Source organism: Vulpes vulpes, chromosome X (assembly GCF_048418805.1).
Source record: "Vulpes vulpes isolate BD-2025 chromosome X, VulVul3, whole genome shotgun sequence".
NCBI classification, from domain to species: domain Eukaryota; kingdom Metazoa; phylum Chordata; class Mammalia; order Carnivora; family Canidae; genus Vulpes; species Vulpes vulpes.
This window is the reverse complement of record NC_132796.1, coordinates 81,448,395-81,475,109: the sequence shown is the minus strand read 5'-3', so window position 1 is coordinate 81,475,109 and position 26,715 is coordinate 81,448,395. Positions and strand designations below refer to the sequence as shown.

The 26,715-nt window shown below is 38.4% G+C and overlaps 1 pseudogene; it reads right to left on the bottom strand.

Moving 5' to 3' along the window:
* Positions 1–24,507: 24,507 nt before the first annotated feature.
* LOC112932070 (centromere protein V pseudogene) lies at positions 24,508–26,201 on the bottom strand (annotated as a pseudogene).
* Between the last annotated feature and the right edge of the window lie 514 nt (positions 26,202–26,715).

Sequence of the window (26,715 nt, the reverse complement as noted above, 5' to 3'; positions counted from 1 at the left end):
GTCAGACATCAATTTTGTGCCCATAAAGAAAGTAACTGCTATTCAGGAGAATTATGCTCAACCACATGTATCCTGACCAAAGTCTAGGTGCCTGGCCCTTTATTAGCTTTTTTCCTTTTAGTTTATGAGTCTTCCTGGAGTTACAAGACCCAACATTATCCCTTTAGCCTGGGTCATACCCAACTTCAGTTTGAGCACATAAACTATGAAGCTGTTATACATATGTATACCACTGGCATTTTAACCCTGGACAAGTTCCTTAGAGTAGACTTTGCAATTCTATCTCATACTAATCTCAGCTAAGGCTTAAATTCAACAAGAATACCATTTCTTTACTCTCACGAATATTTTTAGATTTTTAGATAGGTGTAATATATTTTAATGCTTTTTATTACTTACAATTATGCACTGAATTTCTAACTGTAATGCATGTAAGCAAACTTTTCGGAAGGTAGAAAGTTGAGGAAAGCCTAGACTGAAATATATCTTTTATCCTTAATCTCAGAAGAGTCTAAAATTCATTTTTAAGAACTTGTCTTCCAAAAATTGCTAAATTCTTTCTCACACATTTTTTAAAGAATGACTGAAGTTATTTCCCTCTGACTTTTCTTGCAAATTTTTTACCAGTCTATAAAGTGCCAGCCCTAATACAACCAAAAGCATTTTATGATCCATTTTCTTTTCCTAGGAGATGGGATCTTTTTTCAGCTGCAGAGTATGATATTAAAAGGCATCAGTACTAGGGTACAGGGGAGTATTGGGGTACTGGAATGGGATTGGGTTGCCTTTGGACATCTTCCTTGGTCAGCTGTCTTGATCAGCTTTTTTGAAATGCTAACTTCATGGTCCAGAATCCTTGCATTGACCCTAGACTCAGCTGGCAGAACCAAAAGAGAATTGGGCAAATGTCATCTGTGCAGTCAATCATTAGGGACCAATACAATAGTTTTACATCTCTTACTATCTCTTGCTGAATGTAGATTATTTCTATTTCTGTACTCTAGAGGAAAAAAAAATCAAGGCTACTAGATCTACATAGTTCAGCCTCATGCTTGGATGTTGTTAATGTCTATGCTCAATTCACTTGGATTCCAGAATACTAATCTCATTTAATAAAGACTTATTTGAAAGAAGAAATGAGGGGCCCCTGGGTGGCTCAGTGGTTGAGCATCTGCTTTTGGCTCAGGTCATGATCCCAGGGTCCTGGGATTGAGTCCCACATAGGGATTGAGGGAACTTGCTTCTCCCTCTGCTTATGTCTCTGCCGCTCTTTCTGTGTCTCTAATGAATAAATAAAATCTTAAAAAAAAAAAGAAAGAAGAAATGAAAAGATGAAGAAAGGAAGCATCTCAAATATTCAGCCAATGCTCCTTTATGGCTCCTATATGGAAGGGTTAGTCCTGTACTACCCACTATGATAGCGAACAGGTAATGTGGCTATCAAATACATGAAATATAGCTACTACAAATCGAGATGTGCTTTAAGTATAAATTACACACTGATTTCAAACATGTTGTATGAAACAAGGGATGTAAAATCTCTTATCCATTTTTATATTAATTACATGTTATAAGATAATATTTTCAATATTTTGGGTTATATAAGTCATTAAAATTAATTTCACCTATTTCTTTTTTACATTTTTAAAAATTTATTTATTCATTCATTAGAGACAGAGAGAGAGAGGCAGAGACATAGGCAGAGGGAGAAGCAGCCTCCATGCAGGGAGCCCAATGTGGGACTCGATCCTATGGCTCCAGGATCACGCCCTGGGCCAGAGGCAGGCACTAAACCGCTGAGCCATCCAGGCATCCCATTCTTTTTACATTTTAATGTAGCCACTAAAAGTTTTAAAATTACATGTATGCCTCACATTTGTAGTTTGGATAATATTTCTATTGCGCAGTGCTGTTTTAAACCCTTGTTTTCAGAGTATAGTCCAAAGGGCAGCCTGGGTGGCTCAGCGGTTTAGTGCTGCCTTTGGTTGGGGGTGTGATCCTAGAGACCCGGGATTGGGTCTCAAGTCGGGCTCCCTGCATGGAGCCTGCTTGTCTCTCTGCCCCTCTCTCTCTTTCTGTGTCCCATGAATAAGTAAATAAAATCTTAAAAAAAAAGTTTAGTCCAAGGACCAGCATTATTAGCATCATCTGGGAGCTAGTTAGGGTTTACCCCAGAAATACTGAATAAAAAAATAAAGAAATACTGAATCAGAATCTGCATATAATTTGATCCATAGGTGATTCCTTTGTGAATTAAAGCTTAAGAAGCACTGTTGTAGACACTCACAAAAAGACTGATTCTTGCCTCAACTGTAAGCCTATGAAAATGTTGTGGGCTGTATAATGGTTCATTTTATGTATCAGCACGACTAGATTATGGTCCACAGCTGTTTGGTTAAACATGAATTGAGGGGCACCTGGGTGGCTCAGTCTTAAGCATCTGCCTTGGGCTCAGGTCATGATTCCAGGGTTCTGGGATTGAGCCCTGCATCAGGCTCCCAGGTCAGCAGGGAGCCTGTTTCTCCCTCTGCCCCTCCCTGCTGCTCATGCTCTTGCTCTCTCTCTTTCAAATAAGTAAATAAATAAAATCTTAAAAAGAATCAGTGGAGATGCTGCTGTGAAGGTATTTTTTAATAAAGATTTTATTTATTTTAGAGAGAGAGAGAGAGAGAGAGAGAGCATGAGCAGGAAGAGGAGGAGGAGCAGAGAGGGAGGGAAAAGGAGGGGAAAGAATCTCAAGCAGACTCCATGTGGAGCATGGAACCCAACTCGGCTCAGTCTCACAACCCTAAGATCTTGACCTGAGCTGAAACCAAGAGTCCAATGTTTAATTTACTGAGCCACCCAGGCTCTTCTGTGAAGTTATTTTGTACATATGACTAACACTTACAATCAACAGACTTTGAGCAAAGCAGATTACTCTATATAATGTGAGTGGGCCACATTTTAATCAACTGAAAACCTTAAGGGAAAACCTGAGGTTTTCCAAGGAAGAAGCCATTCTGCCTTAAGACTGAAACATAGGGGCAGCCTGGATGGCTCAGTGGTTTAGTGCTGCCTTCAGCCCAGGGTGTAATCTTGGAGACCCAGGATCGAGTCCCAGGTCGGGCTCCCTGCATGGAGTCTGCTTCTCCCTCTGCCCGTGCCTGTGTGTGTGTGTGTGTGTGTGTGTCTCATGAATAAATAAATAAAATCTTTATTAAAAAACTGTAAAAAAAAAAAGACTGAAACATAGAAAAAACTTTGCATGAGTTTCCTGCCTGTTGGCCTGCACTGCAGATTTCAGACTCAAGACTGCAACATCAACTGTCACCTGCGTTTTCAGTCTTCTTGCTTGCCCTATAAATTTTGGCCTTGCCAGGCCCCACAATAATGTGAGCCAGATGACTCTCTCTCTTTCTGTTTGCTTGGAGAACCCTAATACAGCCTGCTTCATTTGTCATGGTCTTAGGTACCAAATTTCAAATCTGTTCTTTTTCTTTACCTTTTAGTTCTGGCATATCACTCAAGTAGATTTTCAGCCAAGTCTCATTCCTTTTTTTTGTTCCATCCTGGGGTTGACTCCTGAGTCTCCAAAAGATCATCAGTATTAAAAGGATAATTTCAAAAAGGTAACATCATGATTTATACAAATATAAACACCCATCAAAAGGTTTATTTAATTCACTCATTAATGATTGAACAAGGAAGAAGTTCATAATGGTTCAAAGAAGAATCCAAAGAATAGGCACATATATAATCATAGGAATTTTTGAAGTATTGCAAAACTGATCAACACTCACAGGGAAGTAAAATGTAATGTGTGGAATCATCTCTTCTTTAATTTACTGCATCCCCAACCAGAAAAAAATTGTTTACATCTCTATGGATAAAAATAGTTTGCATTATTATCAATTTACTACACATATAGAATAGTAAGATAGCTCAAAGAGAGGTGCAAAGCATAGACCTGAATAGAATTAGATAATCCCCAAAGGTCTGCTAGGCAACACCTAACGTTCCATTGAAAGGACAGCTAGTAATATTTTGCCCATTTTTTTAGTGTTTCACAGTTTTTACGGAGCAACCTGTTGATCAAGCGATACTAAGTTTATCAGAATTGCTAAAAAAAGATTTTAAAACACCATGCCAGTCTTAGTACTTTTCCAAAGTGGAGGAATTAAGGAAGGTCGTGTATAGGTTGTTTTAGGGTTTTTGAGCTTGGAAAGGGTGATTTTAAGGTGATTTTGAAGACAGGAATCTGCTACAGATTGGGCAGAGTTTATGACAAAAGAGTTGCAGTTGGTGAGCATAGCATGGATGGGGATCTTGAAGTGAATCTTGATGATCATGCTATTTTAATCAGCTTATCTCCTAAGAACAAATATATCCTACAGTGAGAAGCTAAGTTTTTATGCCTGGTTCCAGTTTAAGGACAGGAAAGTATGCCTGCTGTTAGTATTATTTAACAGAGGGACAAGAAAATATGCCTACTCTTAGAATTGTTTAATATAGGGATGGGGAATTATCTTGGTTTCCAGTTCTCTCTAGTATATGATAACCAATGTGCCTTTCCCAGTTATTTGTATACACCCTTGCTCTGTTTCCTTGTTTTAGAGCAAAAATACATACTCTAACTTTAAATACTGGAACACAGTCCATTCCAAAATGGCTTTTTGCTGTGTGTAGGGACACACTTAGAACCCCATAGTTGGTATAAAGATTATTTTAAGCTGAAGACATTTGAAATTCAACAGATGCAGAAAGAAGCCTCCTTTCTCAGAACATCCCTTACCTGCTTCCCTTAGAAGCAAAAACTTCTGAGAAATGAAGACTGCCATAAATACCCTCTTGGGGGAAGCTTCTACTGCCAGGAGGAAGACCAATAGTCAACCTACCATAAATCTCCTCTCAGGGTGAGTTTCATGGCTTCTCTCATGGAGAAGACAGAAAGACCACTCACAGCTTCATAAACAAAATGATCACAAACTCTCTCCTCTAGTATTTGTTCTTTTAGAAACTCATTTATCTTTCCTAAAGAAACCTATTTGTTCTTCCCATAGAAGCCTTTGCCCCCACTCCCTTTTCTCTACTAAGTTAGATATATAAGCTCCAAATTATAACTACCCTATTGAGTTACTTATTAATAAGTACTTCCTTGTTACAGATGCCTGGGTAGCTCAGTGGTTGAGCATCTTCCTTTGGCTCAGGGCATGATCCTGGGGTCCCAGGATTGAGTCCCACATCAAGCTCCCTGCATGGAGCCTGCTTCTCTCCCTCTCCCTATCTCTCTGCCTCTCTCTGTGTATCTCATGAGTAAATAGATAAAATCTTTTTTTTTAATAAAAAGTGCTCCCTTGTATATGTACATTGTGTGCAAAAGCATTGTTTTTTCTCTTGCTAATCTGTCTTTTGTCAGTTGAATTCACAAATCCCCAGAGACAGCACCCAAGAGGTTAGAGGAAAAGTTTTTCTTCCCCTATGCTTGCAAATTGAAACATGATGTTACCTACTATTGTGTGTTGCTGCATTTTGCTTAAAATTCTAAGAATCATTATTGGGTAAACATGTGTTCTGTGAATTCGTACTCTTACTAAGAAAGAAATGAAAATAAAACAAGTCTGAACTTTTTCTTTTTACCCCTTCTCTTACTTGTAGGTATATCTATAGTTCATTCTGTCTACACATTTTCTAGGCTATTGATTTGCAATTGCTTCTCAGTTCTGTGGTGCTCTAGGAATCAATTCTGCCTTAGCTACACCTTTAGGCCAAATAAAGCAGTAATATCTAAACATAACCTGAGGAATTCGTGGAAAGTACAAATTCCTGTGTCTCACCCCCATATATTCTGATTCACTAGGCAGGAGTGTAAGGGTTTGTAACAAGCACCCCAGGTATGAAATTTAAGCATGCTACATTTTAGAAGGGCTGTCAGCAAAACCAAAAATACTTAGACCAAATATATCTAGATAAGACATTCAGAAAATAAAGTCATCTTTTCTTTCTTAATCTCACTCAATGTTCTTTTGATATACCAGGGAGATTTGTAATATGGTTTTTACATTGAGAATACAAAAATTAAAAAGGTCAACACTTGTTCTATTAACATCTTTTTGTCAACTAAAGTAGCTATGGCTCGTGTTGGTTTGGAACACATACCTATTTAATTCTCTTTTAAAACATTTTATTTACTTATCTATTTATTTGAGAGAGAGAGAGAGAGAGAGCATAGGAGGGAGCAGAGAGCACAAGTGGTGAGGAAGAGGCAGAAGGAGAGAGAGAAGCAGGCTCCCCACTGAGCAGGGAGCTTGATGTGGGCTCCATTCCCGGACCCTGGGATCATGACCTGAGGCAAAGGCAGATGCTTAATAGACTGAGCCACTCAGGCACCCCAAACCTATTTAATTCTGTATTCAAGACATAAAAGCGTCTTGCTTATGGACCTGCTGAAGTGGGAAACCTAATCCATCACCTCACTTCAAGGGGCCGATGAAAATGTGTATTTTTTTAATGCCAATGAAAAAAATGTACTTTTTTTGTTGTGATGTAAACATCAGTGTTATATACAGTTTACTTAAGCTGTTCCCTCTGACGAAAATGACCCTTCCCTTCTCCCTGCTTGGTAATTCTTTGACCCTCCCCAAAAGTCTCCTCTTGGGACCACCTTCTTCCGCTTTTATTATCCCTCTCTTTATTTCATCATAATCACTTCTCACTTTGTATTTCCATTACACTTTGTGTATATCCACATTAGATGCTTTATATGGTGATTAATTTCTTATATATTTATCTTCCCTGCTAGACTGTAAACTTCTGCAGAGCAGAAATCATGGTGTGATTATTTTTTGTGACCTCAATCCCTAGCTTATTAATCAAGGAGACATGGCCATGATTTGTTATCTATACACATAAGCACCTCTATCCACAGGACACCAAACCAGCTTTGTGAATATAATCTAAGACTTCATCAGGCAGTTTCGTCTAATAGTGATAAACTAAAGATATATGCATTCTAACAATTTCTGTTAATGACTACATAAGGGATGGCGTTCAAAGCATTGTTAGACTTCTTTGACAATTGATGAAATCTAAGAGATAATTAAGTTCTCTCTTTTAGGTTGTAAGTGCTAATGAAGAAAAAAACAAAAACAAAAAAAGCCTTATATAACAACTATGTAGGATAAAGGGATGATTGGGTGAATCTTTTGTGTTCTTAGTCCTAATAAGGTGGAGTTCCACAATATGGCGTTTCTGTCACCTTAAATTTTCTCAAGGCTGCTTTGATTCTGCTGGCTAATGTCAGTGTTCATAAATTAGGCAGTGTTATTGTTGCTAGGGAACATAGTTACCACCTACTATTCCAATCAATTTCAAGAAAATAATGCAATATTAAAATTTACTTGTGAGTGCATGTTCTACACATTTTAAGCTGAATAAAATAATAATAAATGCTATGTAAAACATTAAGATTGTGACTAGTACATGTCAAGGATATGTGAGTCTGTATTACTCAGATGCCACTCCAATTTACTGCTACATTATGCTGTGAGAGAGGTCAGCCAGGAAATTGGCCAGGACCTTTTAAAAATCCCAGTGTTCAGCCAATTCTATTAGTTCCAAGTGCTTTGCTCTTTTCCTTGCTAGGATACATCAGCTTAGCATAATAGCTCCAATTTTCAAAAAAAGCTGCATTTGATTTATTTCTTTTGGAAATTCAGCTTTCAGCCAAAAATAAATAAATAATAAATGAATAAATAAATAAATACATAATGTGCTTGTATTTAAATAGCCAGATTCCCCACACCAAACTGGTAGGTGGAATTATGGAATCAGAAAAAGACTCATTACTGAAGGAATATTTAAATAATGAACTGTGAAGGGGAATTAACATATTTTCCCCATTATCCTGATGTTAGGAAGTAAGGTACAGAGTCTAAGGGAACCAAATTCTCTGATTGCTTAAAAACCTGCCTTACAGGCTTTAATACAGTCATTACTTTACCATCATGACTTTACTTAAGTATGCATGATTCAAAAATTGAAAACAGAAACAGGCAGTTTTTAAATATATCGAGCAAGGACGTAGCAAAATACTTGCCACTAAACAGATAATCAATCACAAAAGCTGGCTCATGACATACACAGAAATCCTATGCTATAACTAATTATCATTGCTGAAACTGAATATTTACAACAATTCTTTGGAATTTGAAAGATAAGTAGTGATAAAGGCTAATTTTTTAAAGGTAAAATCATGACAATCAGATCTTACAGATATAAAATGAATGTGGGTTAAAGATTTTACTTAACTCATTAACCAATGAAAGAGCCAGAAAGATGTTAATGGTTCAAGGCTAATTCAAAGAGTAGAAATAGCTTATGAAATGAATTTACAAAGATTCAAAACTGGCTTTGTCCACAGAGGGAGAGGGAAATCAATTTTATTTGCATGTGGAAAAATCATTTGTAGTGCTTTTAGTAGCCTACAGCTTAAAATTGTAAAATAATTGAAAGACAATGAAAGGTGGAGATAACCCTGATGGGTAAACTCGACAAGACACCCAACCACTAATACTTTCTTGTCCCTTTTGATCCTTTACAATTTTTCCTGACAATAGAATTTGTATATACTAGAAATAGTTAATTTCATTAAGATGATTTGAGGCTTCCCTTCATCAAACATAGTTCTTTATATTGCTATTGTAATTCATAGTTTTATTGTTAATTTTGTGTGTGTAGTTATTTTACAGAACATGCTTCAGTTCTTCTTGTGAGTGAATTGAAGAATAATTAGGAGAGTTTCTTATAATCCTTTAAAGAACCCTTCTGTGGTAGGTGGAATTCTAAGGTGGCCCCTAAGATTCCCACCATCTGGTATGTACACCTCTTGTAATACCCTCCTCTTGATTGTGGGGGGGTTTCTGTGAATATGATGACAAACTGATTTTGCAGGTGTTGCTTTTGAGTTGATCTAAATGGAGGTATTCTGGGTAGGACTGACTTCATTAGGTTAGCCCTTAAAGGAGAGAAGAAACAGCCGGGGGCCTCCTGCCAGCCTTATACACAGCCACCATAAGTTCAACAGATGCAAGGAAACAAAGTCTTCCAACACCGTGGGATCTTGGAGGGGGCCTAGAACCTCAGGTGAGATGTCAGCCCTAGTCAATACCTTGATTTCAGCCTAGTAAGATGATGGTGAGATAAACCAGCTCAGGCTGCCGACCCATTGAAATAGTAGTATTTTTGTAAGCTGCCAAGTTTGTAGTATTTTGGTACACAGCAAAAGAAAACAGACACACTTTCACTTCTTTCTAAGAGTGAAAATAAATACATGGATGTAGATAACAAATAAATACATGGATGTAGATAACTAAATAAGCAAGCAAGCCAAAACAAAACAAAACCAAAAACAAGAAAAAAAAAACCCATAGGAATAACTTGAGATCTTAGTTAGGATAACTGCATGTTTTGAATAACAGTTAAGCCTCCAATCAAATAAAAATAATCTCTGGAGAATATATGTATGTTATTCTTCTTGTTTATGATTTTTTTGAGAATACAAAAGGAAGACATGTTCATTTTAGAAAATTTGAAAGGCACATTACCTTTTGGAAGCTTCCATACCAGTTTTGCTTGTATGCATATTTTTCACATACCACGATCATCCATCTGTGCCTGTGACTGATCATGAGTTCCTAGAATAGTGCCTGGTACACAGTGGATTCTAAGATAATATTTATTGTGTGTAGAAAAACTAGGATGAATAAACAAGATCTTTTATTACTATTTAAGGATATTTTATAGTCCTAATTCTTGTGATTCTCTCTACATCAAATATGGTTAATATAACTCCTAAAAAAGTAGTAAGCAATGGAGCTGTACAGTATACTGTGTGCAGTAGAAAACCTAAGAGCAACTCACACAAGCCTGTGGCTTCCGCTTCCTGCTAATTGCTACCTCCCTTCCCTTTCTGGTGATATCTGCTATATCGTTAAAACAAAACAAAACAAAACAAAACAAAACAGCCTTATGGCGATCTAATCCATATATCATACAACTCACCTATTTAAAGTTACAATTCAGAGGCACCTGGGTGGCACAGTAGATAAGGCATCTGACTCTTGGTTTTGGCTCAGGTCGTGATCCCAGGGTCATGACATCAAGCCCCACATCGGGCTCCACACTCACTACAAAGTCTGCTTGAAACTCTCTCTCCCTCTCCCTCTGCTGTCTCCCCTGCTCTCTCTCTCTTTAAATAAATTGGGATGCCTGGGTGGCTCAGCAGTTGAGCATCTGCCTTTGGCTCAGGGCATGATCTTGGAGTCCTGGGATTGAGTCCCATATTGGGCTCCCTGCATGGAGCCTACTTCTCCCTCTGCCTGTGTCTCTGCCTCTCCCTCTGTGTCTCTCATGAATAAGTAAATAAAATCTTTAAAATAAATAATAAAATAAAATAAATTAATTAAAAAAATAAAGCTACAATTCAATGGCTTTTAGTATACTAACAGGGTTGTGCAACCATCACTATAATCTGTGTTACGTTTTTTCTTTTTTTTTTGCTTTTTTAAATATTTTATTTTAATTCCAATATAGTTGATATATAGTGATACAATATTTTTAGGTGTACAATATAGTAATTCTGCAATTTTATACATTACTCAGTGTTCATAATAAACATCCCCTTTATTCCCTTTGCCTATTTCACCCATTCCCCTATTCACTTCCCCTCTGGTAGCCATAAGTTTGTTCTCTATACTTAAGAGTCTGTTTTTTTTGGTTTGTCTTTGTTATTTTTTCAATTAAAAAAGAGTATATTTTAGGCTCCTGTTATCCTTGTGAACTCACTCTCTTGACTGGAAACTACCGATTTCTTTTACTGAAGAATTTAGCTTTTTTTTTTTTTTTTTTTAAATAGCATTAGTGTATCTAATATGAATTGAAAGTGTTTTCCTTAAAATTGTATGGTGCTTACAATAAAATATGATTAGGTACTAAAAAGGAATAAAGTACTGATATATGCCACAACATAGATGAAATTTGAAAACATCATGATAAGTGACAAAAGCCAGCCACAAAAGACCAAGTGTATAATTTCATTTATCCATTTATATGAAATGTTCAGATAGGCAAATCCATAAACACAGAAAGTACATTAGCGTTTGTCAGAAACTGGGAAAGGGTATGTAAGCAGTGACTACTGATAGGTAGAGGGTTTCTTCTGGGGGTGATAAAAATGTTCTAAAATTAGATTATGATGGAGTGTCTGGGTGGCTCAGTCAGTTAAGCATCTGACTCTTGATTTCAGCTAGGTCATGCTCTCAGGGTTGTGAGATTGAGTCCCATGTGGGGCTCCATGCTGGGCATGGAGCCTGCTTAAGGTTCTCTCTCTCCTTCTGCCCCAGCCCTTGCTCACATTCTCTCTCTCTCTCTAAAAATAAATAAAATGAAATGAAACAAGATAAAATAAAATTAGACTATGGTTATGATTGTACAACTGTGAATATATTGAAAAATACTGAATACTGAATTGTGTAATTTAAACGGGTGAATTTCATGCTATATATATAAATATATATTTGTATAAATATTTATATATATTTTATATAAAATTTCCATACAGTTATTAAAATGTATTGGGTGGCCAGGATTTTAATTCTGTCTCATTGAATACAGAGAAAACTAATGATCCTAAAGGACACATTTTAGAAAAGCTATGACTATATGTAAACATTAACCAAACCACAAAAAGTCTTTATATTTGTTACTTGTATTTGTTTATGTTAAAAAATTTATAAGAAAAAAATGTGATTACTGGTGAATTCCATCAAACATTCAAGGAAAAAATAATATACATTATACAAAAACTCTCTCCCAAAAATGGAGGGAGAGTTCTATGAGGCCAGCATTACTGGTTCTAAGAAGTCATTTTATGAGGCAAGCATTACTCTCATACCAAAACCAAAGACATTACAATAAAAAAATTACTGATCAAGGGATACCTGGCTGGCTGTCAGTTAAGCAGCTAACTGTTGATTTCAGCTCAGGTCATTATCTCGGAGTGGTGAGATCAAGCCCCAAGTTGGGTTCCACACTAGGTGTGGAGCCTGCTTAAGATTCTCTCTCCCCTCCTTCTCTCTGCCCCTCCCCACTCTCTAAAAACAAAAACCAAAAACTAATGATCAATATCCCTATGAACCTAGAGGCAAACATGTTTTTTTAAAGATTGTATTTATTCATGAGAGACACAGAGAGAGGCAGAGACATAGGCAGAGGGAGAAGCAGGATCCCAGTGGGGAGCCCGATGCAAGACTCGATCCCAAGACCCTGGATCATGACTTGAGCCAAAGGAAGACACTCAACCACTGACCCACCCAGGTGTCCCTAGAGGCAAACATTTTTAACAAAGTTTTAGCAAAGTGAATCCATAAAGAGGGTAATACATCACAACAAAGCTGGGCTTATGCCAGGAATACTGAGTTGATTTATTATTCAAAAGCAATTGGTGCAACTCATCATATTAACAAATTAATACATACACAAACATATTATGATCTCAATAGATGCAGAAAAGCCATTTGGCACAGTTCAACATCCATTCCTCATTCAAACTCTCAGCAAAACAGCAATCAGAGGAAACTTTCTCAATCACAGTAAGAGAAAAAAATGAAAACATATTAGTAACATCATATTTAATGGTGAAAGACTAAATGATTTCTTCCTAAGACCAAGACTAAGACAAAGGCATTTGCTCTTGTCATTTATTTTCAACATTGGTACTAGATGTTCTGGATAGTGAAATCAGGCCAAATAAATAAATAAGCAAAAGACATCCATGTTGGAAAAGTAAAACTGTCTTTATTCACAGACAACATGAAAGTCTATATAGAAAATCTGATGGAATCCACAAGAAAGCTACTAGAACTAATACATGAGGGGCGCCTGGGTGGCTCAGTTAGTTGAGCATCTGCCTTTGGTTCAGGTCATCATCTCAGGGTCCTGGAATGGAACACCACTTTAGACTCCCTGCTCAGCGGGAAGTCTGCTTCTCCCTTCCTCTCTTACTTTCCTCCCCGTTTATGCTCTCTGTCTCAAGTAAATAAACAAAATCCTTTTTTTTTTAAAGATTTTGTTTATTTATTCATGAAAGACACACAGAGAGAGAGGCAGAGGCGTAGGCAGAGGGAGGATCAGGCTCCCTGTGGGGAGCCTGATGCAGGACTTGATCCCAGGACCCTGGGATCATGCCCTGAGCTGAAGGCAGATGGTCAACCACTGAGCTACCCACATACCCCAATAAATAAAATCTTTAGAAAAAGAACTGATACATGAGTTTATCAAGTTTCAGGTTGTAAGATCAATATACAAAAATTGATTTGCATTTTTATATATTAGCAGTGAACAATCAGGGATTGAAACTTAAAGAGCAATGCTATATGTAATAGGGCAGCCCAGGTGGCTCAGCGGTTTAGCGCTGCCTTCAGCCCAGGGCCTGATCCTGGAGACCCGAGATCAAGTCCCACATCAGGCTCCCTGTATGGAGCCTGCTTCTCCTTCTGCCTGTGTCTCTGCCTCTCTCTCTGTGTGTCTTTCATGAATAAATAAATAAAATCTTAAAAAAAAGAGCAATGCTATATGTAATAGCACTGAGGGCACAAAAACAAGATGGTTAGGGATGAATACTTAGGAAGGGAGAAAGCTGTCAAAAGGTGTGTAAGACTGAAGACTACAAAACACTGCTGAGACAAATTAAAGATATCCTTTAATTAAAAGACCCAGTGCATGAGTTGGAATATTCAATATTGGTAATAGGTCAGTTCTCCCCAAGTTTATCTAAGATCCAATGCAATCACAATTAAAATCTCAGTTTCTTGGGCAGCCCGGGTGGCTCAGCGGTTTTAGTGCTGCCTTCAGCCCAGGGCCTGATCCTGGAGACCTGGGATCGAGTCCCATGTTGGGCTCCCTGCATGGAGCCTGCTTCTCCGTCTGCCTGTGTCTCTGCCTCTCTTTCTCTCTGTGTCTCTCATGAATAAATAAATAAAATCTTTAAAAAAATCTCAGTTTCTTTTCTGCAGAAATTGACAGGTTTATTCTAAAATGTATATAGAAATGCAGAGGATCTATAATAGTTAGAACCACTCTGAAAAAGAATAACAAATGTAGGAGATAACAGTCTCTGATTTCAAATTTTATGAAACTATAGTATCAAGACAATGTGGTCTTAGCATCAAGATAGAGAAACAGATCAGTAGAGTAGAAGAGAGTCTAAAAACAAAACCATATATATATGGGAGTGTCTGAGTAGCTCAGTCAGTTGAGCATCAGACTCTCGGTTTTTGGCTCAGGTCATGATCTCATGAGTCGTAAGATTGAGTTCTGGGTCAGGTTTCTTACTTAGCCAGGAATCTGCTTGCAATATTCTCTCTCTCTCTTTCTCTCTCTGCCCTCGCCCTGCACTTGCTTGCTCTCTCTTTCCCTCTCTCTCAAATAAATACATAAGTCTTTTTAAAAAGCCACATGTATGGGGACACGTGGGTGGCTCAGTGGTTGAGTGTCTGCCTTCAGCTCAGGTTGTGATCCTAGGGTCCTGGGATGGAGTACCACATTGGGCTCCCCACAGGTAGCCTGTTTCTCTCTCTACCTATGTCTCTGCCTCTGTGTGTCTCTCATGAATAAATAAATGAAATATTTTTTTTTAAGTTAAAAAGCCACATGTATGGACAACTAATTTTAGATAAAGTACAAAGGCAATTCAATAAAAAAGATTGAAAGAAGTGGCTATCCATATGCAAAAAAAATCTTTCAATCTAAACCTCATATCATAGACAAATTTAACTCAAAATGTATCATAGACCTAAATGTAAACCCAAAAAGTATAAAGCTTTTAGAAGAAAACATAGGAGAAAAATCTCTGTGACCTTTGGTTAGAGAACAGTTTCTTAGATACAACATCATAAACTCAACTCATTAAAAAATAATCAAAGACTTCATGGAAAATAATTTTTGCTCTTCAAAAGATGCTATTAGGAGACTGAAACGACAAGCTAGAAACTGGGAGAAAATATTTGCAAAGGATATTTTTCACAAAAGGCTTGTATCCAGGATACATAAAGAACACTTAAAACTTAACAATAAACAAATAAGCCAATAAAAATAAAAGCCAAAGATTTAAGAAGACATTTCACCAAAGAAGATACATGGATCACAAATAATCACATGAAAAGATGATTAACATCATTAGTCATTAAAGGTATTGCAGATTGAAACCACAATGAAATACCACTTATGCATCTATTAAAATGGTATGTATTGATAAGGATGTGACGGAACTGGGATTCTCATGCTGGTGGGAATGTAAAATGATACAACCATGAGTTGTACAGGTTCTTAAAAATTTAAATGCACAGCTCCAGTTAGATCCACCTATTTCCATCTCTAGATATATACTCAAGAAAAAAAAAGCATATGTCCATATAAAAATATCCATATAAAAATTTGTACATGAATGTTTATAGCAACTCTATATGTAGTAGCCAAAAACGTGGAAACAATCCAGCTATCCATCAACAGGTGATTGGATAAACAAATGGTGTATGCCCATCCATACCATGGAATACTACTCATTAATAAAAAGAAATAAACTGTTGATACAGTAACATGGATGAACCTCAAAATACTTTTGTTGAGTGAAGGAAGCCAGCCCCAAAAGAGCACGTTCTCATGATTCCATTTATACGGATTTTAAGAAAATTCAAACTAGTCTATATTGACAGAAAGCAGATCAGTGGCTGCTTGAGGAAGGGGAGAGTAGAGAAAATTAAGAGAAAAAGATTACCAAGGGACAAGAGAAAACTTGGGATTTTTGGATATCTTCACCATCCTGATTATGGGGATGGGTTCACATGTATACATATGTCAACCTTTAACAAACTTTTTACTTTAAAGAGACATAGTTTGTTTTATGTTACTTTTCTTCAGTAAAGCTATTCTTTTTTTTAAAGATTTATTTATTTATTTTTAAAGAGAGAGAGAGAGAGAGAAAGGGAAAGCACAGCAGGGAGGAGCAGAGAGAGCCTCAAGCAGACTCCCTTCCGAGCATGAAACATGATGAGGGGCTCAATCCCAAAACCCCACAATCACTACTGGAGCCAAAACCAAGAGTCAGACACCTAATCTACTGAGTTGTCTAGGTGCCCCAGTAAAGCTGTTCTTAAAAACCTAATTGAGCAAAGAGAAAACAAGTATTATCTTCACCATCGTTATTGGCATCTGCAGTAATATTACTCTTACTTTAAAATGATCTATTGATTACAAGGCAAAGTGATTTTCTCCCTTCCTTGGAATAGCTGAACATATAGAAGAATCAATAAATTACAGACCTTTAAACATAGAACCATAAGTATTAATGAATTTTTAGCTAGAACATCTCATGTGTTTACTGGTGACATTAATGCAGTTAAATCAAGCAAAATATTCCTAATCCTGAATGCTTAAAATTAGGGTTTTTAAAATTTTTTTATTTATTTATAATAGTCACAGAGAGAGAGAGAGGCAGAGACACAGGAAGAGGGAGAAGCAGGCTCCATGCACCGGGAGCCCGACGTGGGATTCGATCCTGGGTCTCCAGGATCTTGCCCTGGGCCAAAGGCAGGCGCCAAACCGTTGCGCCACCCAGGGATCCCCCCCAAATTAGGGTTTTTATCAGAACACGCATATATGATGTCAATGTAATCTTCACCCTACCCCTCAGTTATGAAGTTATTTTGACATATACCGATCTATGTTCCCAATCAGTAATTTTAAGTAAGCCTTCTAGGTGTGGAAGGGTTACAGCTTTTCCTCTGAGGTGAAGGGAAGCTATTCTGTGGATAGGTTTCTTACTAGCAAAGAAAAGAATTGTGATCACAAATGGATAATTCAAGAAAATATGTTTTATCCAACAAATGAATATCAAATTAGTAGGACTTAACATGGATGCTTACCTCTGACTTCTTTTCTTTCTGATTCTAACATTATAAATATCAGGTTTAGAATTTTATTCATGATTGTACTTCTGGCTGATTATCCAGGTTCATGATTGATTGTCCTACCAATTATTGCACTGTGCTAGAAGTGATTATTTTACTGAAGCAACGCATCACACAGCCCTTCAGTATTCAGTAGCTTCCAAAGGGTGGCTTTCTAATTTCTTAAGCAGGGAATATTTATGAACAGCTTGTTTTGGGGAGCCCTGAAATATGGTACTTTGGAAAGGTGGGGATAAGTGGTCTCAGATTTTGAATTTCATTTTCCTATATATTTGAGGTTTTATAAATAAATTACCCATACTTAAAATCCAGAAAATATAAGAGTATAAGCTAGTTGATATGATCACATACTTAGGAATTTATGGATATAATTTAGTCATTTATGTCCTTTTTAAAAATATTTTATTTATTTATTCATGAAAGACACACAGAGAGAAAGGCAGAGATGTAGGCAGAGGCAGAAGCAGGCTCCAGGCAGGGAGTCTGATGTGGGACTCGATCCTGAGACCACAAATCATGCCCTGAACCAGGGGCAGGTGCTCAACCACTGAGCCACCCAGGCGTCCCTTTTATGTCCTTTTTGTACTCAGATATATTCACTGAAAGATTTTCCCTTAATGGTCAGAAAACTTGGGCCAATATAGCATGAAATAATTCCTTGCATATTTCCCCAATTACACTTTGAATCCTTAACACATAAGGTTTATGGACGACTCTTACTTTGTTCCAAAATATAAACACTGGGACTATGCTGTCATCATAGTACTGATAAGTCAAGCAAATTCCTATTTTTATCTGCATTCTGACTACCTCAGGAAAAGTTCTCTCTTCATTCAGATTAGTTGGCTACACAGACTGGTTCAGATTTCTGTGGGCTGAAAAGTTAATATAGATTTTTCATTTCTGTAAATTTGATGCTGAAGTAAAGGAGAGAAAGAAAGAAAAAACCTTGATGGGAAGGTATAGGTGAGGACAGATTTGGGATAGAGGGAAAGCAGACAGTGGAGGGGAGATAAAAATAGATTGAGCAACAGTTGATGGAGTCAGCTACTGAAAAATTCAAGTAGTGGTATCAAAATTGTACTTTGAAAAGAAATAGAAACATACCTTCTGCTGAGAAAAGAAGGAAAAGATCAGTTGTGACAGATACTGTAGAGTGGCTCACCCAATGCACTTCCTGCTGAAATCTTTATTTCTCATCCTTGAAGCTAGGGTTTTGCTTGGAGTATAAACCAAGCATCAGCCAAGGCTGTAGCATTAAGAAAAATGGTAGGAGGGGCATATGGGTGGCTCATTCAGTGGAGCATCTGACTCTTGACTTCCTCTTAGGTCATGATCTCAGGGTGGTGGGGTCCAGCTCCGACTCAGAGCTGGAGTCTACTTAGGATTCTCTATCCCTCTCCCTCTGCCCCTCCCCCCATGCACTCACTCTCTCTCTCAAGTAAGGAAAATCTTTTTTAAAAAAAGAAAAATAGTAGGAAATTTCAGAGGTTGGCACATATTGGCTCCTTCTTGTGGCTTTTTGAAAAGCTCCATAAGAAAGTGATGAATTCAGGCTTCAGAAAAGGAGAGAAAGGTAAACGTACTAAGAGAGAGGCTTTCAGCCTTTGGCTTATAATTTAAGTTTGGTAGCCAGACCAGTGGACTAAAGCAGAGAATACAAGATGCTTACCCAATATCCATTTCCCTTTCTTTTATTCACTAATGGAGCACTAACTTTGGGGAATGATATTCCAATCTCCCTGGCAGATAGACACAACGATATTTCACACTTCTGGTCAAGATCTGATGGAGAAGTTGTTGGTTAAACTTCTAAAGATGCTCCTTAAAAAGAGTGGGTGAGCTGACAACAAAGAGATAATCTAAGGATGGCAGTAAGCCATACCAGTCCTGGATTGCCCACCTCTGGACTTCTAAATGCAAACAAAATAACTCCCAAATTTGTTAGAGCTACTGTTTTCCACGTTCTGTAACTACCAGCCAAATATAAATTCCTAATTGATATGCTAGATAAGATGTAACTATACTTTCTATTTGCTTAGTGAAACTTGGTCATCTGTGTTACCTATTTACTTAGAGAAATAGAAGTCCAGGTTGGTCTGTTGAGAATGGTATTATTTGAATAAACTTGATCAGAATGGTATTGATTGGCTTTTGCATGCTTGGCACTAATGTCCATTTAAAGAAATCTTTACTGATAATACCATAACCCTTACATTATAGTTTCTTTATCTAGGACAATTTTGAAGGTCTGCCCTCTATCTCCTTTCCTGCTCTGCCAGTCAGCTGAACTTTGGTGGAAATTTTATGCGTGCAGACTGAAACATTGCCAGGTTGACAACTCGTATCCTGCATTGTTATACCTCAAAATTGAGCACTTTACACCCTCAAGACAACATTTGTTAAGTGTAATGTACATTAAATGTATATTTAGAGATCCCTGGGTGGCGCAGCGGTTTGGCGCCTGCCTTTGGCCCAGGGCGCAATCCTGGAGACCCGGGATTGAATCCCACATCGGGCTCCCCGGTGCATGGAGCCTGCTTCTCCCTCTGCCTGTGTCTCTGCCTCTCTCTCTCTCTCTCTCTTTCTCTCTCTCTCTCTCTGTGACTATCATAAATAAATTTTTAAAAATGTATATTTAAAGTAAATGTATTTTTAACATAAATATACATTTAATGTACATTTTACGTAGTCATATACTCACCTGAAAAATATACATGTCTTTCATTATGACTAAGATGGGTTTCATAAGTTGTCTGCATTCACTTGCTCTCGTGACTATTACTTGGTGGCCTGCTCAGCATCCCTTTCCTTGTTTTCTGTTGCTAAGGGTTCCCACATGTGTGCACACATGTATATGAGTCTATGTCTGTGAAATTATACAATTTCTCTCCCCTTATACAATTAAAAGGCCTTTGTAGATAGTAAATAAGGAAGCTGCATATGGGAAAGAGTTTGTGTGAAAGGCAGATGAATAACAGAGTGGTAAGGAACAGTGCTGATGGGGGATAGCATGCTCCCCTCCAAATGGTAATTATCTGTTGTTGAATTATCTGATAACAGAGCCATGCAAAAAAAAAAAAAAAAGTCAGATCCCTAGAGCACTTGGCTGCACTTACCAGGACCAACTATGGCAGGCAGCTAATAAGAGAGAATCCTGGGGCCTAGCCAGAAAGGCTAAATCCCAGGAAATCATTCTGAGCAACTACAAGCAGGAGAGGGGAGGAGGGGGAGGGATCTAGGCAACAGAGGGGGCCAGATGGCAAAGAAGCAGTAACTCCAAGACACCAAAGAAATGATAGTAGGAGGCTGAAAAGTTCAAGGTGAGCATCAACAAAATACCTGGGAATAGAGCTTGGTGTGTGGGGGGGATAAGAGTAATTCAGAAACTCATCTCAAAGAAGTGGGAATGTCATTTCAGATCCTTTATCTGAATATTTTGGTTGCTCCCACCAACAGGGGTGAGTCTTAAAGGAACAGATAACAACTAAATAGTATTTCATTGAAAATAAATATTGCAGGCCCCTGGGTGGCTCAGACAGAGGTTGAGCATCTGCCTTAGCTCAGGTCATGATCCCAGGGTCCTGGGATCAAGTCCCGCATCATGCTCCCCGCAAGGAGCCCACTTCTCCCTTTACCTATGTCTCTGTCTCTCTCTTTCGGTCTCTCATGAATAAATAAAATCTTAAAAAAAAAAAAGAAAAGAAACATTGTGGCAGAAGGGGTGCCTGGGTGGCTCAGTGGATGAGCATCTGCCTTTGGCTTAGGTCGTGGCTTAGGTCCTGGAATCGAGTCCCACATCAGGCTCCATGCAGGGAGCCTGCTTCTCCCTCTGCCTATGTCTGTGTTTCTCAGGAATGAATAAACAAGAATCTTTTTTTAAAATTATGGCAGATGGGGATCCCTGGGTGGCTCAGTGGTTTAGCGCCTGCCTGCCTTTGGCCCAGGGCGCGATCCTGGAGTCCCGGGATCGAGTCCCACGTTGGTCTCCCTGCATGGAGCCTGCTTCTCCCTCTGCCTGTGTCTCTGCCTCTCTCTCTCTCTCTCTCTGTCTATCATGAATAAATAAATAAAATCTTTTAAAAACTTATGGCAGAATGGATTATCTACACCTTTGTTTTTAACACCATGACCTTATCATATAGCAATAAAATTACTAATACAATCCTGTGGAGCCACCAGAGGCCAGGCACTCCTAGGAGAATTTAGCATGAACTATCTCAGTGGATTTTTAGAATAGCCTTATGAGGGAAGTACTGTAGTTGTTCCCATTTTGAAAATGAGAAAACAAAAGTTCAGAAATAGTAGATCATTTGTGCAAGGTCATCCAGCTAGTAAGTGGCACAGCTGAACTCCAAGCCCAAATGTGTCATATTCCAAAAAGTATGTGCTCATGAGTGCGTGTTATACTGCCTATCTGATAGCTCCTATGATGTTTTCAGAGACACAGGCCATGTGATCCTCCTCATTGATAGTTTGCTTAGCATATAGGGGCACCTGGGTGGCTCAATGGGTCAAGTCTGACTTTCACTCAGTTCATGATCTCAGGGTCCTGGGATCAGGCTCTGAGCTCAGCAGGGAGTCTGCTTATCCCTCTGCCCCTCTGCCTGCTCATGCTCTCTCTTTCAAGTAAATAAATAAAGTCCTTTAAAAAATAGTTTGCTTAGTATGTAAATGAAAGAGTCACTTCATCCATTTAGCAGTGAAGAGGAAATACATGGAGAATACAGAATGAAAAAGACTCAAGAAAGCAGGAAATAGGGGCACCTGGGTAGCTCAGTAGATGAGCATCTGCCTTTGGCTCAGGTAGTGATCCCCGGGTCCTGGGATAGAGTCCTACATTGTGCTTCCCATGGGGAGCCTGCTCCTCCCTCTACCTGTGTCTCTGTGTCTTTTATGAATAGATAAATAAAATATTTTTTTTTACAAAAGCAGGAAATAATTGAGTTATGGGTAGAAGTCCCCTCTACCCCACAGGATTCACCTGGAAATGCTGAGGAAATGCCAACTGCAGTGAATTGCATGGCATCAGGAAGCTGTGCTATAATAAACCAGAGATACTTTTTTTTCCTTGAAGAATTATATTTTTGCTGATGTAGTCTTTTGGAATGTCTGTCATTTTCAGGAGGCTCTCAGGGATACGGTAGATCAGCACTTGAAATTCTCTGCACAGCTCATGGTCTGATGCAGGATGTTCTTGGCAAATTCTGAAGAAGCTTTAAACTCCTCCTGACAAAGTTCAAGTGGCTTTCCTTTCTATGCTTTTGTGAACTTCTCAAGATTTTAAAAAGTAAAAATGGTTTATGGCAACACCAACTTGCAGTGATTATTCCATAAACAACACCATTTCAGAAGACTTATAGGTTAAGTCTTTCAAAATGAGGAATAAAGTGACTTTGCAGTTTAAGGCAACACAATCCATAAAACAAAAAAGACTCCAAATAGCCAGAGCAAACTTGAAAAAGAAGAACAAAGCTGGAGATACTACAATTTTAGATTTCAAGATACATTACAAAACTGTAGTAACCAAAGCAGTACTGGCAAAAGATAAACACAGAGATTAATGAAACAGAATAGAGAGGCCAGAAATAAACCTATGCTTTATATGGTCAATTAATTTATGACAAAAGAGGCAAGAATGTACAATGGGGAAAAGACAGTCTCTTTGATAAATGGTGCTAGGAAAACTGGACAGCTACATGCAAAAAAATGAACTGGACCACCTTCTAACATCATGGAGCAAAAATAAACTGAAAATGGATTAAAGACCTAAATGTGAGACCTAAAATCATAAAAATATTAGAAAAGAATGTAGACAGTAATTTCCTTGACATCAGTTGTAGCTATATTTTCCTAGATATGTCTCTTCAGGCAAGGAAAATAAAAGCAAAAAACAAACTATTGGGACTAAGTGAAAATAAAAAGCTTTTGCACAGTGAAGGTAACCATCAACAAAACGAAAAGGCAACCCAATGAATGAGGAGAAAAGTTTGCAAATGACATATCCACTAAGGGGTTAGTATCCAAAATACATAAAGAACTAATACAGCTCAATGTACACACACAAAAATAATCCGATTAAAAAATGAGCAGAGGACCTGAATAAACATTTTTCCAGAGAAGACATACAGATGGCCAACAGATACAGAAAAGATGCTCAAAATCACTAATCATCAGGGAAATGCAGATCAAGGCCACTATGGGATATCACCTTACACCTGTAAGAGTGGCTAGAGTCAAAAGAACAAGAAATAACAAGTGTTGGTGAGCATGTAGAGGAAAAGGAATCCTTGTGCACTGTTGGTGGGAATGAAAGTTGGTACAGCCACTGTGAAAAATGTATGGGTTTTTCTCCAAAAGATTAAAATTAGAAATACCATATGATTCAACAGTTCCACTACTGAGTATCTACCCAAAGAAAATGAAAACACTAACTTGAAAAGATAAAAGTACCCTTATGTGTATTGCAGCATGATTTACAATAGTTAAGATATGGAAAAAACCCAAATGTACATCAACAGATAAGTGGGTAAAGAAGATGTGGTATACATATATGCAATGTAATATTACTCAGCCATAAACAAGAATGAGATTTTGCCATTTGTGACAATGTGAATGGACCTAGAGGGTGTTTTGCTATGTAAAATAAGTCAGACTGAGAAAGACAAATACTGTATTATTTTACTCACATGTGAAGTCTAAAAAACAAAGCAAATGAATACACAAACCAGAAGCAGAATGAGACCTATAAATACAGAGAACAAACTGACAGGTACCAGGGAGGTGTGGAGGAATGGGCAAAATGGGTAAAGGAGTGGGAGATACAGGCTTCCAGTAATAGAATAAATTAGTCGCCTGAAAAAAAAGCACAGCATCACTGGGAATATAGTCAATGATATTGTAATAGCACTGGATGGTGACAGACAGTAGCAATGCTTGTGGTGAGCATAGCATGACACATAGAGATGTTGAACCACTATGTTGTACACCTGAAACTAATGTAACATTGTATGGCAAGTATACTCAAATAAAAAATTCTGTAGATTTTATTTTATTTTTTATTTTTTTTTTTTAAAGAAAGGGGGTTACTTTTTATTTATTTATGATAGTCACAGAGAGAGAGAGAGAGAGAGGCAGAGACACAGGCAGAGGGAGAAGCAGGCTCCATGCACCGGGAGCCCGATGTGGGATTCGATCCCGGGTCTCCAGGATCGCGCCCTGGGCCAAAGGCAGGCGCCAAACCGCTGCGCCACCCAGGGATCCCTTCTGTAGATTTTATAAAGCAACAGATAACTGAAGCAAACTACAGAGATCAAGATGGCTGCTGCCCAATGGAACCAGCAGCCTGGGTCAGCCACTTTCATAAGCACTGCTGAGGAGGAATGGGGATAACAAAGCTGCTAACCCCAGTCATTCCCCTTTTCAGAAAGAGAGAAGGAGGAGCTTGCTCTTTAGATATAGTCTTGATGGTCTTGTGCTCTTTCATGGTTTTCCCCAATCTCTGCTATTGAATTTCTCCATGCCCACACTCTAGGCAGTGTGGAATGATTCCAAAGCCTCCAGGGTTTGACTGGGGAGTGTAGAAGCTCTGAATGCCACATCTCTTACAGAAACTGTGCTGTGCTTTGTGCTTGTTGTATGTGTATGTGGTTGTACTCTCAGCTTCCTTCAGGAGCATGAAGAGGGAAGCCAGGACCATGAAGTCTTTATTCTGCTTCTTGCAGATTCTGTAATTGTGAAGATGTGAACGTCTTCTGAGGCCCAAATGGCAAAGTGAACTGCTCCATAGTAGCAGCTTCCTATGTGGTTCACCAGGGCCTGGTATTCCAAGATGCCCAGCAGCAGTTTGGTGGCACCCTTAATAGTGAGCCTCTGCCATTTCTGGAACACTTCTCAGATTCCCCCCCATCATTCAGATCCAGTTTGGCCACCAAAGGCGTCAGGGTTGCTAGAGATGGTATAGGTGGTGGCAGTGGGAGTAGCACAAGCTCTGACAGTGGCTGCTCATTCAGCCTGCCTCCTAGGCCTCTGTCAACAGATTACCTCACCTGTTTGCTGAGGGTTGCCTTGAGGTGACCTGGCTTTCACCCTCAGCCTGGCCCAAAAGGCAGGGAGTGGGGCCTCAGTGCCTTGGCAGGAGCAGGGCACCACAGGTCCCTGGGCTGCTTGGTAGTCACACTGCTCCTTGAGCATCACATTGTTCTATACATATTTTTTTTTTTACTATTTTTTTACTATTTTACAAGTAGTGCTGTAATGTATTTTCTCTTCCTTATAATTTTCTTGATAACATTTTCTTTTCTCTTATTTAAATTGTAAGAATATAGTGTATGATACATATAACATCTAAAATATGTGTTAATCAACTATTGACATTATCAGTAAGACTACTAGTCAATAGTAGTCTTTCAGTAGTCAAGCTTTGAGGAGCTAAAAGTTACATGTAGAGTTTCAACTGGGGTGGGGAAGCAGCAGCCCTCACCCTAACCCTGTTCTTTAAGGCTCAACTGTAGTACTGAAAATAATAGTAGTAAATATTTATATAGAACAAATACCATTTTACCTGTGAACATTAATAAAGGGAAACCTCATTTAGAATGGGGCTGGGAAGCCATCAGGGGTAACCCTCATATCCTACCACTAGGTAGGTCAATTGGTCAATTGCAGACTCAATAGGATGAGAGGTACCTTGCAGGTCATTACTACTTTAGCTACTACCTTACTACCCCAGGAGGAGGAAGAAAGTTTTCCTTTACCCTGGCAACAGCCTAGCCAATGAAAGACTGTCACAACTCAACCAATGAAAAGCTATTATACTTCAAACTCCCAGTTTACTCCAATGGACTATTTGTTTTATAGCAGTCTTTGCCAACCCCTCCCTTTCCTCTAGAGGAGAGGGAACCCCTTCTTTGTCCTCTTGGATGCCTAGGTGGCTCCGTGGTTGAGCGGCTGCCTTTGGCTCAGGATGTGATTGATTCCAGGTCCGGGGATCGAGTTCCACATTGGGTTCCCTGCGGGGAGCCTGCTTCTCCCTCTGCCTGTGTCTCTGCCTCTCTCTGTGTGTGTCTCTTATAAATAGATAAATAAGATTAAAAAAAGAACAAAGTACATGTTCTTTAACAAAAAATTGGGGAGCAGGGCACCTGAGCGGCTCAGTTGGTTAAACACCAGACTCTTGATCTCAGCTCACGTCTTCATCTCAGGAACACGAGTTCAAGCCCCATGTTGGGCTCTGCACTGAGCATAGAGTGTACTTAGAAAAATTTTTTATTGAAGTATAACTGACATATAATATTATATTAGTTTCAGGTGTGCAACATAACCATTCAATATTTGTGCACATTGTAAAATGATTACAAAAATGTTATTATCCATCACCATATGAAGTTAAGTTTTAGGATTTTCAGACTGCATGCTCTTAATCACACTTCTAAGAGAACAATTGAATCAGAAGAAATCCATGATAAAGCAAGAGGACCACGTGATAAAATAATGGTCTAAAATCTAGAAAAAAATCAGACTGATTAAATGTAGTTCAGATGTAGTTTAGGGCAAAGAAAGACAGCCAGATTACAGAATCCTCAGGGAGAAAAAGAAACCGTAAATAAATAAATAAAATCTTAAAACAAAAAAAAAGAAAGGAAGGAAGGAAGGAAGGAAGAAAGAAAGAAAGAAAGAAAGAGAAAGAAAGAAAGAAAGAAAGAAAGAAAGA